Source organism: Lathamus discolor, chromosome 2 (genome assembly GCF_037157495.1).
Source record: "Lathamus discolor isolate bLatDis1 chromosome 2, bLatDis1.hap1, whole genome shotgun sequence".
In the NCBI taxonomy this organism is placed as follows: Eukaryota; Metazoa; Chordata; class Aves; order Psittaciformes; family Psittacidae; genus Lathamus; species Lathamus discolor.
The window spans coordinates 44198205-44216305 of NC_088885.1; the positions used below are offsets into that span (position 1 = coordinate 44198205).

General features: G+C 42.2%; 1 protein-coding gene and 1 long non-coding RNA gene across 6 annotated transcripts in view; one reads left to right on the plus strand and one right to left on the minus strand.

Moving 5' to 3' along the window:
- The window catches only part of SVIL (supervillin), a 108546-nt gene that overhangs the window by 9797 nt on the left and 80648 nt on the right, over positions 1-18101 (plus strand). The window lies entirely within an intron of this gene.
- LOC136008014 (uncharacterized) lies at positions 453-17447 on the minus strand. Of its 2 annotated transcripts, none has more exons than XR_010609947.1 (5): positions 17208-17447; positions 16650-16766; positions 12971-13156; positions 7351-7558; positions 453-1326 (listed from the first exon to the last, which is right to left on the minus strand). It is a non-coding gene; the product is annotated as an uncharacterized LOC136008014 (long non-coding RNA). The 2 variants fall into 2 exon arrangements; XR_010609946.1 differs by lacking the exon at positions 453-1326 and adding an exon at positions 5941-6027.

Here is an 18101-nt window from a genome sequence, read left to right on the forward strand (position 1 = left end):
CTCAGGGCTTCTTGATGCAAATTATTGCAACCTTCTGTTGTTTTTTAATATAACAACAACAAAACCTCCATTCTGCTTCTAAAGGAGATCCCTTCCCCCGGCATGACAAAGGATCTATCCCTGTTAGGGCAAACAGGCAGCTTGTGACTTTGACAATAGGTCTTTGTGTTCTGAAGACACAGCATAAATTATTCCCTCCCCAAAGAAGGCTGTGAAGGAAAAAACAAGGCCAAATAACCTGGTTTCTCTACAGAAGCAAACCAGAAACACTGTAATTCAACCACTGTGATGCTGTGCTTGCTGTACCCTGATCAGTGTCCAGGACTGCCAGGAGTGCAAAGCTTTTTGTCAGGTTTTGGTAAGAATTTACAATTCTGTTCTCAAGTGCTAGTCTCTTGTCAAAGCTGTGGGCTGCGACTCAGAGGAAGCATCACATGAAAAATTGCAGGTGATGATGTTCTATAAAAACATTTTATTTATGGTACTTTAAACTTTCCGGACTGGCCAATAAGCCATTGTATCAGTCACAATTTTAGCCTTTCCCTTTTTAAAACAGGATCATGATTACATCCTTCAGGACTTCTGACCTTTCTTCCTTACTGACCAAGTTTCTGGTCTCTAATTTCCCCTCCCTTTCCCTTCAGGGATAATAATCTTTTTTATTACCTAAGTTATTCTTTATCTGCATTTGTCTCCCCCTTTTCTTCTGCTAACTTTGAGTAGTCTACAGGTTTCATTTGGAGACATCTTTAAATATTGTGTTTGCCAAATGGTACTGTTGAAAATGACTCTTCCAAATTGAGAGCTTTCTATCACTTTGTAAATATTTGGAGCAGTGTTTCTTTTTTGAATGCTCATTTATGACAGCTCAAACCTCTTACCATGTTTGTTCTGAAGTGGTGGTAGTGAGGGGAAAATCACATAATTGAATCAGTTATTCTAAGTTTAGGTTTTACGATGTCTTCAGAAAGATCTATTTGAATTCATTTTGTTAGGAAGTGACAGAAGTAGTTCTGAGTTTTCTTGAGCTGTCTTTCTGCTGACAAAGTAGAAGCACAGCCAAGGTATAGATAAGAGAAATGACAAATACTATTCGGCTTTCCAGTTTGCGTGAATATTGGGAGGAAGCTTCTAAATAATTAAAAATACATCTAATGTAGCCTTAAATTTCACATCTTACAAATTGTGCTCTAAACATTCATTGCCTGATTCACATTCATAAGAGTTTTTGATCTACTTCCACTATGAACTTTTCTTGAGCTCTCCTTTCAGAACTGGGGATGCTTTACATCTGGGCATGGTTGGGTCTGTGAAATACAGAAGCATCTGAAAAAAAAAAGAACAACTGTCAAATTATACTTTGTGGTACAGAAGAACTGTTTATGCCTCTTGGTAATGGAATAATGTGTCACAAACTTTATTTAGCTCTTGCAGCGTGCCAGTTTCATCTGGCTCATAGCACTTGCTGAAGCAAGCTGACTGCGTGAAATAGTTGTCTGTACACATCTCATAAACCCCTCCTGGTCTGAGTGACTATTCTCTCGCACAGAAGCAGGCTTTGAAGGGCTGGTTGTCGCGTGCTTGGCTTGTAATTGCAGTGACAGGTAGGAGGAGCGAAGCAAGAGGAGATAAGCAAGAAACAGGTTTTATAGCCTAGAACTGATGAGGCCTGTGAAGAAGCATCATGTCCAGTGGAGGAATTAATAGGCATCCTTAGCAGTAGCACTCACATTTCTGCTGTGTCTGTTAATCTCTATGAAATGACCTAGATGGCTGGACCAACTGCAGGCTTGATGCACTTTCTGACAGCATAAAATTGGCTTGTAATAAATACACTAAGTAAGCAGCAGGAATAATGGAATCTATTTAGGAACTGACATGCCATTGGGTTTTCATAAATCCCTGGAAGTGTAATGCTGGCAAATGAATATTCATAAACCAGGCTATTAAAATTTTAAGAGAACCTGGAGGGGATGATGATGTCAGACACCAGAGTTAATTACAGAGATGGTTAAATTCTTGGCCGACTAGGCTGAACATGCTCTTGCACTAGTTTTTACATAACACAAGAATTGGAGGGAGCCACAATATTGGATGTAGATTCTCAGTCTCTTATATATTCTCTGAACTGAAAGTCTAACCAGTGTAGAGAACAAGTATTTACATCCAGCTACTGTGGAAATGAATCAGCTTCAAGTAGCTGAGTTGCCAATCACTTCTTTTGTGCTTATTTTTTATTACTTAACTGGTCCCAATTTCTGGCTTGCTTGCTTGCCATGAAGTGCCCTGCTGGGCTGGGAAGCATGTGGTGGTTCTCTTGAAAACTGCCAGTTGTTAATGCAATCTGTAGTGTTCCCTAGCCTTATTACTGGGAATACTAATACTACAGTTAACTTCACTTACTCAAGGTAGCAACCAGTTTTAAGGATTTTTGCTTTAAGATACACTATTCCTCTTAAAAGAGTTATGAAAAGGATATGATTTCTATTTTGTAGGATAGCAGTATAATGCTCTCAGAATTGCTGAGGGGTTGGAGCGAGCTACAGAGGTCACAGTTCTAGTCCCACTTGGCAGAAATAAATTGAAAAATCTCTTAACTTTAGGTGGTGGTCAGTGTACTCTTTATTTTTCTGCATTTTTTTCCACAGCATCGATTGAAACTGTAGAAGCCATGCTAAAGCAAATCCCACATACATGTTCTTGTAGTGGTATGATGGGCAGAAAGACTGAACAGGATTCCAGCTTCCCTGGAATCAGGGTAAAGTTTTAAATGTTAGGACCTTACTGAAATTAATGTTACTGTTCCAATTCAAATTATACATACTTCCTTTCTTAACTAGAAAGGATGAAAAGGAAGAGCATGTTACTGTATTTCTTGAATCAAGATCTGTAACACAGGACCCTTTGAACAGGAGAGCCCTTCCACAGATGGATATTAACAAAAGAATACTTGGATATTTTTTTAAATGTATAGTTAAAATCTAAACCAAACCAAACTAGTAACTTGTTTTGGTCAAGGAAGTAGAACAGCTGATCACCCCCTTTATTTTGCCAGAGCAAGGAACAGTAAACACCGTAAACATAGATGAAGTGGTTCTTAAATCCCAGCAAAAAGCCTGAAAACCACTGAAAATCTCAAAACATGCTAAATAGGATTCTGAAGGTTTGTGAGATTTTTAAGAAAATCTTTCCAGCTTGTTTTGAAATTGAAATCTTTCAGCTTAAGAGGCAACTCCTCAGCAATCTGATAGAGATGCTACATGGCCATAAAAATGCAGAAGTCTTAAATTTCAAAATATCAGAAATCATGCTCCCAAGAGTTCTTACCAAATGGGGGCGTGCAACAAGAAATCGCTGATGTCTAGTGAGACATACTGCAATTTTGGGAGGAGGAAAATAACTTGCTAACCTCAACTTTCAGCAGCCCTTGTTGCAGGGTGACTAAAGAGGCAGTGTCTGGTTTGGGTGTAGAACACAAGCTTTCTTTTTGAGAGAGGTCTTTGGAATCCTCTGAAAGGACAGCAGATTTATCACTTACCTGATCTTGTGGGTTTTGTGATTAAGTAAGCATGAATTCTTCCATACTTACTGCCCAGTCTTGAGTTCTTTTATTACAAAGGGACTTGTGCCACAGAAACTCTCCCCCCAGCCACCTCTTTCTGCTTCAAGCTTGACTCTTTTAACTGTGTAGCTTCTCTAAATGAGCTCCGGCAGGAAAAATAAAAATATACATTTGCAAGATGTGCTTCACGATGGAAAAAAAAGTTCAAGACTGCTCTGGATGACAGCCTTTCGAATGTAGCTTCCAGGCAGCCAAAGCTGTGTTGATAGCATCAATGCAGAAGGCAGCAAGGCCACTTGGCATGGAGGAGGAACTGAACAGATGCCAAACCTTGATCACAAGTCTGTCCTCTGGGAGTAAAAGCTTGTTTGTTTGAAATCCAGACTTTTCCTTAGCAAATTAAGGTTTTTTTTTTTTTTTTTTTTAGTATGCATTTCCCCTTCTTTCTCCCATAGTTGCCTCATTCTTATGTTGCTGTTGTACTTGGTTTTGTTTTCTTGTTTAAATTGTTCAGACTTTCTAGATGGGGAATCTCTATTTTTATGCAGATGCAGACCACATGTTGTTCAAGAGATTCTTTGGGACTCTAATCTTCCAAGATGAGTTGTATGCACAGGCCTAAGGACTGATATAATCAAATCAAGCATTCATCAGAGGATGGATGTGAATGGTTTCTGTCATTAAAGTCAGGTGTTTCCATGGACCCTATGGTCTAGAAAGGTTGGAAGTGGGAGACTGGCATGGTGGTAATAGTCCACACAGCACCAGTGCTACGCATCTGCAATAAAGTGGACATTTTCTCCTCAGCTCAGCAGCACTAAGCCAGTGCTTCAGGAGAAACATAGGGGATAATCCAAACTAAAGATTGTGCAAAATGTAATTTATTTTTTTTTTTTTTTCAAAAAGAAAAATTGATGAAGGTATGGTAACTTTCCTAGCTGGGAGCATTTCTTGATGTGAGAGAAAACAGTGTGGAGAAAGGAAATGCAAAGAGATCCTTGTGTTGCACTTCATGTCAGGCTGTAACTTCAAATTCTTGGGGTCACCTCTTCTCACCTGGTCTCCTCTGCTACTAACATTCCTGAGCCTCCTGGAAGACAGGAGTATCAGGAACATGGCTGGCCTCAAGTTTTAGTTCATTAGTTATTTTTGTCAAAGTGAGCTGGTCAATGGCTGTGTAAAAATAGTCTCTGTCTGTGGGAAGAAGGGGGATGTGATCTCAAGGAGCCATCTTGTAGGTATTGCAGTGAATAGACAAGCACTAACACCAATCAGTGTGTGAGCTGCGTCTCATTCCTGCTTTTTGGTACACTGGTGCCTGATTTGAAGCTTCATGTCCAGTCATTTACCAGCACTTCAGTTAGCTCCCTCTCCCCCTCTCATTCATAACCAGTGCTTCCTGTGCATTTCATATGACTGTGCTCTCTTATCTGAAGCCAGTGCTTGCTCTCAAGAGTGAACACGCTACAGTCCTGAAGGTAGCACTGTGATACAGTTAGTTAGTGTCCTAAGGAGTATAACTGTGCGAGCTTCAAGCTTTGCAGGATTTATGTGGAGCTCTGGTCTCTTTCTAAAAGCAGAGACCAGAATTCCCTTCTTTCCTTCAATGATTAATAAGCAATTATAAAGGGATGGTTTTTGTTTGTTTGTTTTTTTCAAACTGCAAACTCTACATATGTTTTTCTGTCCAGGGACAGTTAGAGGAGCATATGGCTGTATTGATTGTGTAGAGCTGTCACTCATTTTACCAAGTTGCTGTTTGCATGTGGCCAGGCAGTATTTATGAAATAAGCCCTGCCTGCTTCTGCACTGTTTCCAAATAAAGGCATGTCTGAAAGGGGAGTTAAGCCTCCAACAGCCAGACCTTAAAAAAAAAAAAGACCTTATACCCATGGACTGAAAAGAGGTGATTTATCTGCAGCAAACTGTTCCTTCCTCACACTCCCCACCCCAATTCCTGTTCTCAAATTAAGGGTAAAAGTTGCTTTGAAATTTAAGTCAGGGAAACTGGTTGTTTTGAGCTCATGCTCTATAGCAGACAGTTTAGGAACCCAACCATCAGCCCTGGAGTCACCTCAAACTTGCTAAAATGTCTAATCAATACATTTCTTTTTTTTACATTGAGAGCAGTTTAAACAGAAAATGCTTTGTCTTGCTGGAAGGTACTTAGTAAGTGAGCCTTTCCTTGCATATAAACCATCTTGTACATGATGAGTGGAGAAGTTGAACTACCTTTACAGCGCAAGGTAGTAGTTTGGGTGACTTTGGTTTTTATTATTTCTTAAGCCAGAAGAACTCTTTGTCAGGGTTTAATACAAGTTTGAAGTAACATAATGGTGTTTTGCTGTGTATGATCTAAGGACATGGCTAACATGAGGTTGTTAGGAAGAGGTAATTTATTAGACCAGCTGGTATAGGGGGAAAAAATGAGACAAGCTTGCAGGCACACCAGCACTTCATCAGGCCTGAAATAGAAGCAGCAGATTTCAAGGTTAAACAGAAGTTACGAAAAACTACTCAGTTTAATCAGCCATGCATTGAACTGTCAAAGAAGAGCTTGCTGGTATGGTATTCCTTCAGTGGAGAGGGGAAGGTGAGAAAGTAATTGTTTTATGGGAGAAAGAAATGAGGAGTTTACAGTCTGTTAAACAGGGGGAGGCTATAAAACCAGTACCTGAGGAGCCCATGGCTGTTTGTGGTATCTGGGGGAACTAGGAAATTTTAGTTATTTGTCTTCTCTTTGGAAGGTTTTATTTCTGTAGGTTTTTATTTGAGAATCAAGACGGCAAGATAAGTCACTTCTAGACAAATAGACTTGGGTTTATCTAAAAGAACTTTATCGGGCAAATCTAGTTTCAGACATTCTTTGTCAGCTGGTTTCCATCCTTTGCCTATATTGCTAACTTAAGAAGTTACCTAGTAGTCAGTTCACAGTTGTAAAGGTAATAGCAGAAAGAAAAAAAAAATCTCTGTTGTTTGTACAAAGTATTTACCAGATCAGATCTATTCTAACAAGAAGGCCTGAATGCTAGTAGAATTTTTAAATATTATTTTCCTCAAGCAGAAACCAAATTTAGAGTTGAAATATAAAAAAAAAAATAAATTCAAGGCTTTACAGAATGATAGATGTTTTACTTGTGCTGCTAATAGAGCTGTCAATGTGCTGGCTTTAAGCTTTGAATCAGGATGTTTTATCAGCGTGGTTTCAATACATATCTGATATATTGTATTCTGTTAATGTATACCGGACTGTGGAGAGCAGGAGGAAAACTATTCTGTGCTCTTTTTCTAAAGCTGTTCAATGTTTTTCTTTAGTGCTGTATTATAAAGTGATTAGTGTTATAGTTAAAGCAATGTCAGATTAAACCTGTTAAAGTAGAAGTCATTATCTTCTAACTTGCTCATCTTCTAACTTGTTCATCTAACTTCTTAGTTCTTTTTAATGGGCTGTACAAACATCCTGTAAATTAACTTCTGTATATATTAGCAGTTGCTTTTAAAGATATGGTATCTGGCTTTATCATGCAAAACTGACTTCCATTATCAATGATAATGCTCAAAACAACTGATGTTGTTTGAGTGGTGTCAGGAGTCTGCCTATTTTTTTTTTTTTCTGAGTTCCACTGCTTTATATTAAGAGGGCAGAGCTGTTTACTCAGCTATGTCCTGTTAGTACCACAGGGGCTGGATAGGTAACCCTTTCATTTAACCCAAGCTCTGGGTAGGTGGAGAAAGTCAGAAAAGCTTAATCTTATTCAGATAAACTACTTGCCGGGAAAGGGGTGTACCTGTGCTGGCATTTGTCCTTCTCTGCCAGAAGACAGCTTCCTCCAAACCCGCTGAACCAACAGTTTGAAAGGAGTTGTCATGCATTGGAGCCATTTAACAGCAAGTGGGATATACTGACAGAGAGAAAACAGCATCTTCTGTGATTCTTGATGTTGTAGGATACGGCATATCTGTGTCTTGGTGTCCTTGAAGGCAGTTCTACAAAAACTTTCAAAGATTAAGGTATGTTAAAACATCCCTTTCCCGTGGTGCTTCAGTCACATAAGTCTTTGGTCAGTTGGCAAGTGTGGGAGCCAAGGTTTTTGTGTTCTGCTTTCAAATTTTTCAAGAAATTGCCTGGAATTAGTTGTGAATGTCCTCCACCACCACCACTTTATTAGCAGTACTACTGCTTTGTAAACCTCTAATGGGTCTCAAGAGATTTCCTGAAAACCTAAGCTGGACACCAAATCAACCTAAGGCTGGTCTTGAGACATTGGACGGCTTGAGTATTGCTTCTGTATAGCAAATTCACAGGGAAACTAATATGAGAAGCTAAAACTAATATAGTGTTTTAATATTTGACCAAAAAGGAGTAGCAGCAGTAGGCATTAAAATAATTTTTGATACAAAATCATAGAATAGTTAGGGTTGGAAGGGACCTTAAGATCATCTAACTCCAACTCCCCTGCCTTGGGCAGGGACACCTCACACTAAAAACTGTAATCTGACTGGAGCTTAATGGAGTATAGTGGCTCAGTTCTAACAGATAAGGGCTGTGTTTGTATATTGGCTGCACATTGTGTAAGTAGCTTTTATCTATGGCAAAGGTAACCAACATGCTCTGTAGTTAGAGCAAAAGTAAAGTTGGAATAAGAGTATTTATAGGATTCCATCCTGATAAATTAATACTGCCAGTGCTTGGAAAGACAGAGAATAAATTGGCATGACACTTGAGGGTATTAAAAATTGTGGGGGAGGAGGGAAAGTGTATTTGTAGCAGTTCCAGAAGATGGAGATGGGTATAACTATATTATTATTGTGACACAAAGGGACGTAAAATCTGTTCAGGATTCTTCTCACCCTATTATTTTCCAAACCCTATCTCTTAGTAAGGGTAACAGAAAGGAAGTCCAAGTCCTGTTGCAGTCTCTAAACTTGAAAACTCAAGTACCCTGTATGGACCCTACACTTACTTATTCTCTTCACAATGTAAAATATTAAGGGGGAAAAAATGTCAATGAACAGGAGCTGTTAAGCCTTTAGATGAGGAAATAGAAATAAAATCTAAGTTTTATTTTTCTGGGGAAGGGGTAAATTTGTTATAGTATTTAACAGGGTGTTGCTGGATATTACTGCTACAAAGTATTGAATGTGGAACACCCTCAGTGGCATGCTTTACCAATAGAAAGAAAGCGCCACAACTAATAGTTTATCACTAACACAGAGAAGTAACTGCTTATGCTAAATAATGACTTTTTAAATAAAACAAGGCAGTGGTCTACACCAATATAGATTTCTGTCATTCCTGGTGCTGATTCACCTTGGCATCCCTTAGTCTCCTCCCATCTCTTCCCTGCCTTTCTATGTTTGGAAGTAATTTTTTAAGGTTACCTACCAGGCTGCCTGTTTTCTGCTTTTCTTTGCTTCCCAAGTTACAGGGCAGAAAGATAGGATAGGTGAGTAAGACTCTTTCAGAGAGTTGCGAGCTCATTTCAACAGCAATTTTTCTTACAGTCAATAGATGAAAAAAATCTTCAAAAAATCTCCCAACATAGCAAACTTTTTTCCTGTGAACATTTTGTAAAATCTAGTTGCTATTTAGATGGCTTTTACACACCCTCAGAGCCTTCAAATATCAGAAGCTGGATGCTCTTACACCATTTCTCATAATGACTTGCAAGAAATACAGATAATTCTTGGCAAACAAAAAGCTCTCAGGAAAGGAACTAGCTAAGAACTTACATATGCCAAACTGTTTAATAGAATAGTTTCACACACACATATACCCTTGAGGGAAGAAAGTGAGAATTTGACTATAAAAATGAAGTTATGATTTCCAAGTGAAATCCCTAGATAGTGTCCTCTCTAGAAGCAATCTTCTAGTTTTGTTCAGCCTTCATTAAATATCAGTCTAGTGTTCTGGATCTCCTTGGATAGGATTTTATTATTTCACTGTATATTGTGAGCTAATGCAACTCCTGGACTTACTCCAGTTTGTGCTGTCTTGACATCCAGACTTTGGGTATAAGCTGCTGATTACAGTTTCAAACTTCCCAGGAAACAACAATAAAGAACTGAAGAAAATGCTGCAGGTTTTCACAGTGATCTCATGCACGGCCACATGCTGTCAAGATGTTTAAGTTTCTTGTAGTGAGCTTTAATGCAGGCATACTTTCCATGGGAGTTTAAAACACTGCTGTAGTTTGACTGAAGGCTATTGGCAATCAATACACTTACAAGATAGTTTAAATGTCTTGAATTGTAGCCTTGACTGAGCTTTTTTTCTGTTTACTATTAAAGAATTTATTTTTTTAAGTCAAAGAAAGACGTGTGTATGCTGAAGTGCAATACAAATTACTAAATAATTTATTTAGATAAACTGCTGGATTACCTAGCTCTTCTACTGCTTAATTTTATTGAGTTCTTCCACTAGCACTTATAAAAATCTGACCAGATATACAAAGTCACTGAGGAAAACAAGCATCTTGCTTGGACTTCAAAATCCTTTGTGTGAGGCATTGATATAGAACTCAATAGTAAATGTGCCAGTAGTGCTGGTGTGCCGAAATAAAGTTCCCAAATGGCTAATGGAGGCTCCTTGACATAGGAAGAGCGACTGTTTTCATGCTATGAGAATACCTTTCTGCACACTCTGTGAGTAGGACACTGTGCTGACAATAAAGTAGGTGCATTTCAATGAATTTCTTGTGTATGTCTGCCGTATGTGCTTTCTTAAGGTGCTGAAGCTCACACACAATTGCTGTTTATTGCTTGGATTGCAAACTGTGGGAGCAACCTTAGCTGTGGCTGTGGAGACTGGGAGGATGGTGGAGTACTTTAACAATGAAGCTTCTCAGGGCCCATGCGCCCCAAAATTCCCCAAGGCTTGTAACATCTCAGTCGTTGGAAGAACAATACAGCAGCTCAAATGTCATCCATCAAGTTCCTGGAATGCCTAGAGGACTGCTTCCTCAAACAAATGTTAGATGTGCCAACCAGGAATGGGGTACTGCTGGAGTTGCTACTCACGAACCAAGAAAACCTGCTTTGTAGTATCTTGGCTAGTACCAGTGCTATCTGTGGTGAGCACAGTAGTTTGGGATCTGGCTGACCATGCTGAAGGTTAGTACTAAGACCAGAGTTTTAGATTTTAAAAGAGCAAACTTGAGCTCATTCAGAGCTCAGCTGGAAGGGATTCCATGGGAAGCTTCCATGGAGGACAAAGGAGCTAAAGTGCTGAGAGATGTTCAAGAATGCTCTATTGGAAGCACAAAACGAGTTTGTTCCCTTTAAAGATAAGGGAAATAGGTGGGGCAAGAGACCCCCTTGGCTAAACTGCAAGCTTCTGAGTCTGCTCAAAACCAAAAGAGAAGTGTGCCAAATATGGAAAAATGAATATCTGTTGAGAACTACAAGGGCATTGCCAAGGTGTGCAGAGATGGACTTAGGAAAGCAAAACCTCAAGTTGAATTGAAATTGGCAAGAGATATTAAAAACTGCAAGAAAGGGTTCTTCAGGTACATAAACAACAAGCAGGAATAGTAGGAAAATATTGGCCCGCTGTTAATCAGGAGAGCTGAATTAAGTCACCAACACCACTAAAAAGGCAGAAATTCTCAATGCTTTCTTCCCCTCTCTCTTTACCAGCACATTTGGCCTTGGGAACAAAAATCCAGGTTTATACAAACACAGATCCAGCATCAGTGAAGGAAGAGTTGGTATTGGAACTATTACAGGAGCTTGACCCCTACAAATCAATGGGCCCGGGCAATATCCACCTGAGGCTGGCTGATGTCACTGGGAGGTTGCTCTTCATAATCTTTGGAAAGTTGTGGAGATTGAGGGACATTCCAGAAGACTGGAAGAAGGCTAAGATAAGGTTTCTCACAGCCTTCTTCTAGAGAAACTGATGTGTTATAATCTAGACAAGTGGTCTGTGTGGTGGGTGGTGAACTGACTGGCTGTCCACAACTAGAGGGTGTGATAAATAGCTCTTTTTCAAACTGGCAGCCTGTCACTAGTGGGGTCCTCTAGGGATCAATGTTGGGCCCAATGCTGTTTAATATCTTCATAAGTAATCCAGAAGATGGCATCAAGTGTATCCTGATGAGTTTGCTCATACCAAACTGAGTAGCGAAGTGGACACTTCAAAAGGGAGACCCACTCTGCAGAATAAGCTTATGTAGCTTATTCTAGCTTATTATAGGCCGGAAGAGTGAGCTAACAAGAACCTTATGAAGTTCAGCAGGGACAAGTGTAAGGTTTTTCACCTGGGTAAGCACAATCCAAGGGTGCAGCACAGGCTGGGGCCCACCTAGCTAGGGAGCAGCTCTCTGGAAAGGTCCTGGTGGACAAGAAGCTCAGTATGAGTGGGTAGTGTGCAGCTGCAGCAAAGAAAGCTAACAGGGTGCTGGCTTGCATCAACAAGGGCATCACCAGCAGAGATATTATCCCACTCTACTCAGTGCTTGTCAGGCCACATCTGGGATACTGTGTGCAGTTTTTGTTCCTCCTGTGCAAAAAGAGATGTGGACAGGCTGGAGAGCGTCCAGAGATGGGCCACAAAGATGATGAAAGGACTGGGAAGTCTGTCATATAAGGAAAGGCTGAGAGAGCTGGGTTTGTTCAGCCTTGAGAAAAGGAAGCTCAAGGAAGACCTTATCACCATATTCCAGTATTTAAAGGCTGGATACAAAGAAGGAGATTACCTTTTTACAAGGAGTCACATGGGAAAGAGGAGGGGTAATGGGCACAAGCTACTCCTGGGGAGATTCTGATCAGATATGAGAAAATTTATTCACACTTGGAACAATCAGCCACTGGAATAATATCCCCAGGGAAGTGACAGATTCCCAGATGTTGGACACTTTTAAGATTCAGCTGGACAGGAAAGACTAAGATAGACTGGACTGTATGATCCTTGAGGTCCCTTCCAATCTGGTATTCCATGATTCCATGATCCTATTGCTCCTCAGAACTGACAGGTCCTTGATTTGGAGTGTGATGTGGGTGGTAAAGAGAAGTCTTGCTGCAGAACCTGCCCCATTTCCCTGCTGGCTTTTGCAGCCCTCCTGAGTGTTGTCTTCCTGCAGCAGCTGAACATATTGCTGCCTCGTCTGAGCTAGCAGAACACTTGGCTCAGCGCTAGACTGTGCTCACACATGACAGGCCCCTAGTGACTGATGATTTTGTAGCATCACCTGGCACAGGGCTGTGTCCTCCTGGCTAAGAAGCATTGTGCTATGCACATCTCTGATTTTAATACAGGATTCCTCAGCAGTGGTTTTGCTTCACTTTTAGACAAATACTACTGTAGGTATATTTTCAAAACCTGAGTTGTAAGGCCTGCCTCGCAAGGACCTAGTCTAGCACCTTTATGTAGCTGGTTGTTAGTATATTACTTTAATAGCCAATTACCATCACGACATCCTGGGAGACCTCCATTCTCTCCAGCTCTGATTTGCTCACACTGCCTGGCCTTTCTTTAGGTGATGTCTGTTTTCTTTTTTCCATTATGTATGCTCCATGGCTCTCTTCAAACAGCACAGCGTTCCTTTGATGCTATTCATGGGACAGACAAGTTGACTGGTGAAGGAAATTTACCTGCAAAAGAAAAATGTCCAAGACTATCAGTATGCTTACACTATTGCGCTTTAGTTGTTGTCCTGCTTCATAGTGTGCTCTGTGTGCCCCAGGTTGGTTCAGTTCTCATGAATGCAGGTTGTGTAGTAGAGGGGAGAGTAAGTATCAAGTACATAAGAAGGAGATGGACCTGTTGGAGCGAGTCCAGAGGAGGGCCATAAGGATGATTAGAGGGCTGGAGTACCTCTCCTGCGAAGGCTGGCTGAGAGAGCTGGGCTTTTTCAGCCTGGAGAAGAGAAGACTCTAGGGAGACCTTACAGCAGCCTTCCAGTACATAAAGGGGGGCCTACAAAATGCTGGAGAGGGATTATTTACAGTCTTATTTACAGTCTTATTTACAGTATTATTTTAGTGATAGGACAAGGGGGAATGGCTTTAAACTGAAAGAGGGTAGATTTAGACTAGATAGTTCTTCACTGTGAGGTTGGTGAGGCATTGGCACAGGTCACCCAGAGAAGCTGCGGATGCTCCATCCCTGGCAGTGTTCAAGGCCAGGTTGGACAGGACTTTGAACCTGGTCTAGTGGAAGGTGTCCCTGCCTGTGGCAGGGGGTTGGAGCTAGATGATCTTGAAAGCCCTTTCCAACCCAAACCAGTTGATATGATATGATAAAATCATGATTTTATGATTCTAACTCTGCTAAATTAGGCAGCCCTTTACTGAAGCCTCCTGGAGAAGGAAACCAAAACTCTGCTCAGTTAGGTGGCCTGGTTTGGGGAGGGGTAGAGTGGGCAAAGAGAGCCAGTGGGGTGGAACTGGGTCTCTGATGGGAGAGTCTGCAGTGAGAGCCAGAGAAAAGCCGGGGATAGATCTGTAGAGATACTGTAGAGATTTGTAGAAGTAGAGGTAGATTTGGAGATACTGACGAGTGTAGTCTGATTACCCATAGTATGGGGTGCAGGAGGAAGGTGAAGTATGCAGAGGTCAGCAGAAATAAAATCAGGAGAGAGGGATTAGTTGTGATGAGAGCTAGGAGACTATAAGGAGTAGAGCCAGGAATGGCAGTCCAGTCTCAGGAAGATGTGTGAAATTTGGGGTAAGTAGAGCTGAGCTCCTTCCCTGTGACAGTAAAAGGTGTGGTGTGCCCGAGCATTCCTTTCCAGCTATCACATAGGCATCAAGGTTGCACCAGCCTTGGATGCTGTCCTCTCTACATTCCCAATGTGGTTCCAGGAAGCTGGAGTGTAACAGACCTCCTTGCTCCCCAAGCAGCTGCCCTTGTTCTTTCGTTTGTAGGCTGTTTCTCTGCTCACCACATTTCATTTAAACAAAGTCTTGATGGTTTTGCTTTTGAGCTTGAACTGACCATCGGTACACCAGGGGAAGAACACCTCTTCGTTACCTCACTGAAGCCCCAGCTGTTTTCCCAGTGAATGTGTGCCTGCAGCACGTAATTATTGACTATGTGGTAGATGGATTTCCTCTCGTGTGACTGAAGGCTGGGGTGGCAGTTGACTCCTGTAAGGTTACCAAGGAAGTGGCCTGTCTGGGGGAGTGTATGAAGAATAAAATCTTCAACTTTGATTTAAAGGTTAAGTAGTTATATGAGCCATTACTCTATTCTTTCAGCATCACCTTTGATATGCATAGATTTTGCCAAAATTACGTTTCTGCCCTGTTCCTGGAGAACTTTACTTGGTAGCTTTGCACCAGACAGGTATAACAGAGTACAAAACTGTTCATTGTACTGAGGAATGAAAAAGCCATTCTGCTTTGTGAGGATGACTTCTCTGTTGCTTATAAGGTATTCAGAATATGGATTAAAAAATGCAATTTTTTTCATTGTTTTCCATCTTTAGCAAAGTGGAGGAGATACTGCTGTATTTCTAAACTGTCCCAGAAGTTCCTTCCTGAATCCTGTCCTTTGGAATTTTTAATGTCTGTGAGCAAAGATAGAAAATGGGAGTGTTAGAATGGAGAAAAGTCAGCTGTTACTTTACCTCCTATTTAAGATTAAAACTGCGAAAGCATAAAAGCATTTGAAAGCAACTGTTAGTGTGCAGTTACACAAACAGTCCTAAATTAACTTGTGTAACCGGTAAGAGTGTATTTTATTCTTTTCCTGGGTGTGCCCGAGTTTACTGACATTCTCCTTTCTAACCAAGAGGAGAGACAGTGCTCCCCCTGGCACCTAAAGTTTGTCAGTGTGTACTCTGAGAGACTAGAAACAAATGAGTGAACCTTTTTCCTCTAGCAGGTAGTGCAAGCCCAATAGGTTTTCTCTCATTTCTCTCTTTCCCAGCCTGTATGTCTGTGAAGTACTGACTGACTTCCCTAGTTCAAGGTTATCCTGACTTCTTCCTAAAACTCCGTTAACAGGTCTAATGCACACAGAATTATACACTAGTTTGGGTTGGAAGAGACCTTCAAGATCTACTGTCAACCCCCTGCCACAGGCAGGGACACCTCCCACTAGACCAGGTTGCTCCCAGTCCAACCCGGCCTTGAACACTGCTAGGGATGGGGCAGCCACAGCTTCTCTGGGGAACCTGTTCTACTGCCTTGCCACCAATGACTGAGTTTATCTCATTCCTAATGTGTTTAGTTTCCTGCAGCATTCATTATTGATTATAGTCATATGAGCATACTGTGCTGCTGATCTAAGCAAATGAGACACAAAGTGAGTTAGCTTATTTTAGGACTACTTGTGTGTAATCGTGTCTGACTGGTCCTTTTCTGAATGCATGTGCCCCACTTCTTTGTATTCTTGAGGCATATATTGGGTGAGAATAGACTTTGAGCAGAAAATCAGCAGTTCTGAGCCAAAATCTGTGTGTGCATCTAGGCGCAGCTTCAGCCCCAAAATAATAAGCCTACACACTGTCAGCATGATTCCCAGCTGCATTTTAAACATGCGCTGTTTAAAGACTAAGTGGCCATAGATGTTAATGCTTTTAATTATAATAATGTGGACCCCAGGTTCATTGCACGAACAGGACATAACTGTGGTAGTTTGATTTCTTTCAGTGGGGTGATAATCACAGTTTAGTTTTACTCCCTGTGTGTTAAGAGATTTTTCTAGCTGTGAGAAATATTAGGTAGATGTATTGTCATATCTCATAGTGTTAGGTAAGTATTTAAGCCTTACAGGGTTTAAATACCCAGCAGGGTGGTATTGTTTTGCTAGTACTGAGAAGCTAAGATACTGAGTTTACAAAATACAAGAACTACAAGTCTCCAAGGCAATGGGCAGGATGCTCAGTTTGCTGCCCAGCACTCTCCCATAGACCTGCACTCTCTGTGCCTGTCCCTGCTGCCTGGGGACAGTCTCGCCAGCGCTCCAGCAGTGCCCTAACTGGGGATGCTTCATTCAAGGCAGCAAAATGCTTAGGAAATTGGATGCCAATTTTAGAAATACCAGGATACAGATAACATCCGAACTGTCCTGGTATTTTACTGTTCGGTGCCAGTCACGGGTGGGAGTAAAGGACACAAATGCACTGCCTGTACTGACCTGTAGGGAAAAAGGCATTCTGAGCAGCCCCTTGGAGGGGGGGACCTGTGCGGATCTCCTCTTGTCTGCCGACTCTAACCAGGGTGCGGTCTCCGGGCTCTCCTTGCAGACTCTGTCCTGGGAAGGAGAATAGAATGGGGTCCAAATCGAGCATCTTGACATTACCTCAAGGTATAAAGGAAAAACTAGTCTGAATCACAGGAGAGGCAATGAGCAGCAGAAGCAGGGGTTGGGGTTTTTTTGCTAGATACAGCTATTTTGGGGACAGTAAGTCATTACTTTTGAAGCCACCTGTCTGACTTGCAGTGAATCTCACCGTTAACTGATAAAAAGTGTTAAATAATTAAGTAGTAGTGTTCTGATGAGTATCTGCACCTTGCTTTCATCTCGTTCCCTTGGTTCTGATGTTTGACAAGTACCTGTCAGCCACCTCAGCTCTGTGAAAGTGGCTGTTTATCCCCGCGCTGCTGCCCTACTTTCAAGCAACTCATGCAGCGAGAAACCTGATTATTTTTTCCAGCCTGTTGGTCCCAAAATGTGCTGCAGCGAAAACTGTACCTGAACTCGCTGCACTTTGCCTCTGGTAAAGCTGAAGTACGTCTTCCTCGGCAGAGAGCTGCTGGCTGACCTTCCCTCCCGCCTGGGAGCAGCCAGAGCTCCGGGGCTGATGGTCCTGAGGGGCAGGCCCCGCCGGCGGTGCCCAGCGGCTGAGGGGGGCCCGCGGGCCCTCTCCGGGGCTGGTGGGTAGGTGGGCGGGCAGGCAGGCTCCAGCGGCCGCCGCGCAAGGTAAACACTGGGTGACCCCCCGCCAGCCAGTCAACTCGCGTGTGGCCTTATTAGGCAAGCTGCGGCTGCCGGGACGGAACATGCGGGATGGCGGCGGGGGGGGGGGGGGGGTACGCGGCCCAGAACGAATCCAGCCCAGACCCCGGGAGAGACGACCCAGTGCCGCGGCGCTGCGGGCGTGCTGCCAGGCAGCGCCTGCTGCCGGAGCCCAGCTGTCAGCGCCAGCATCGGGGGTTCTGCGAGACCTGGCTTTAAAAACTAAAACCCTGTTGTGCAGACGTTAGTGACAGGCGCTCTCTCTCCCGGTGCGCCTTTCGTGCGCTTGGTTATAACCTTAGGACCCCAGTTCATGCTGTCATCCCGCATACTGGAATGGTTTGTGGTGGCCTTTGCTAAGTGTATTTTTGTTCTTGTGCTGCCTGCTTCTAGAGGCACACCTGAACTAAGAGGAATTATTTTGTTGTTGTATGACTTCAGGACTTGTTTCTTCTCTCTTGCACAGTTTTATGCCCTTTATTGGAAGACTGACTGTTACTGGCTGAAGCAATGATCCTGCTCCCAGGAGAAGGGGAATATTGGCACCCACTGCCTTTGTGCAGACCAGGGTTTAACTAAATTGCTTCATACCCACCTCATAAAAGCTGACTTTCAGATGGAAGAAGGCTT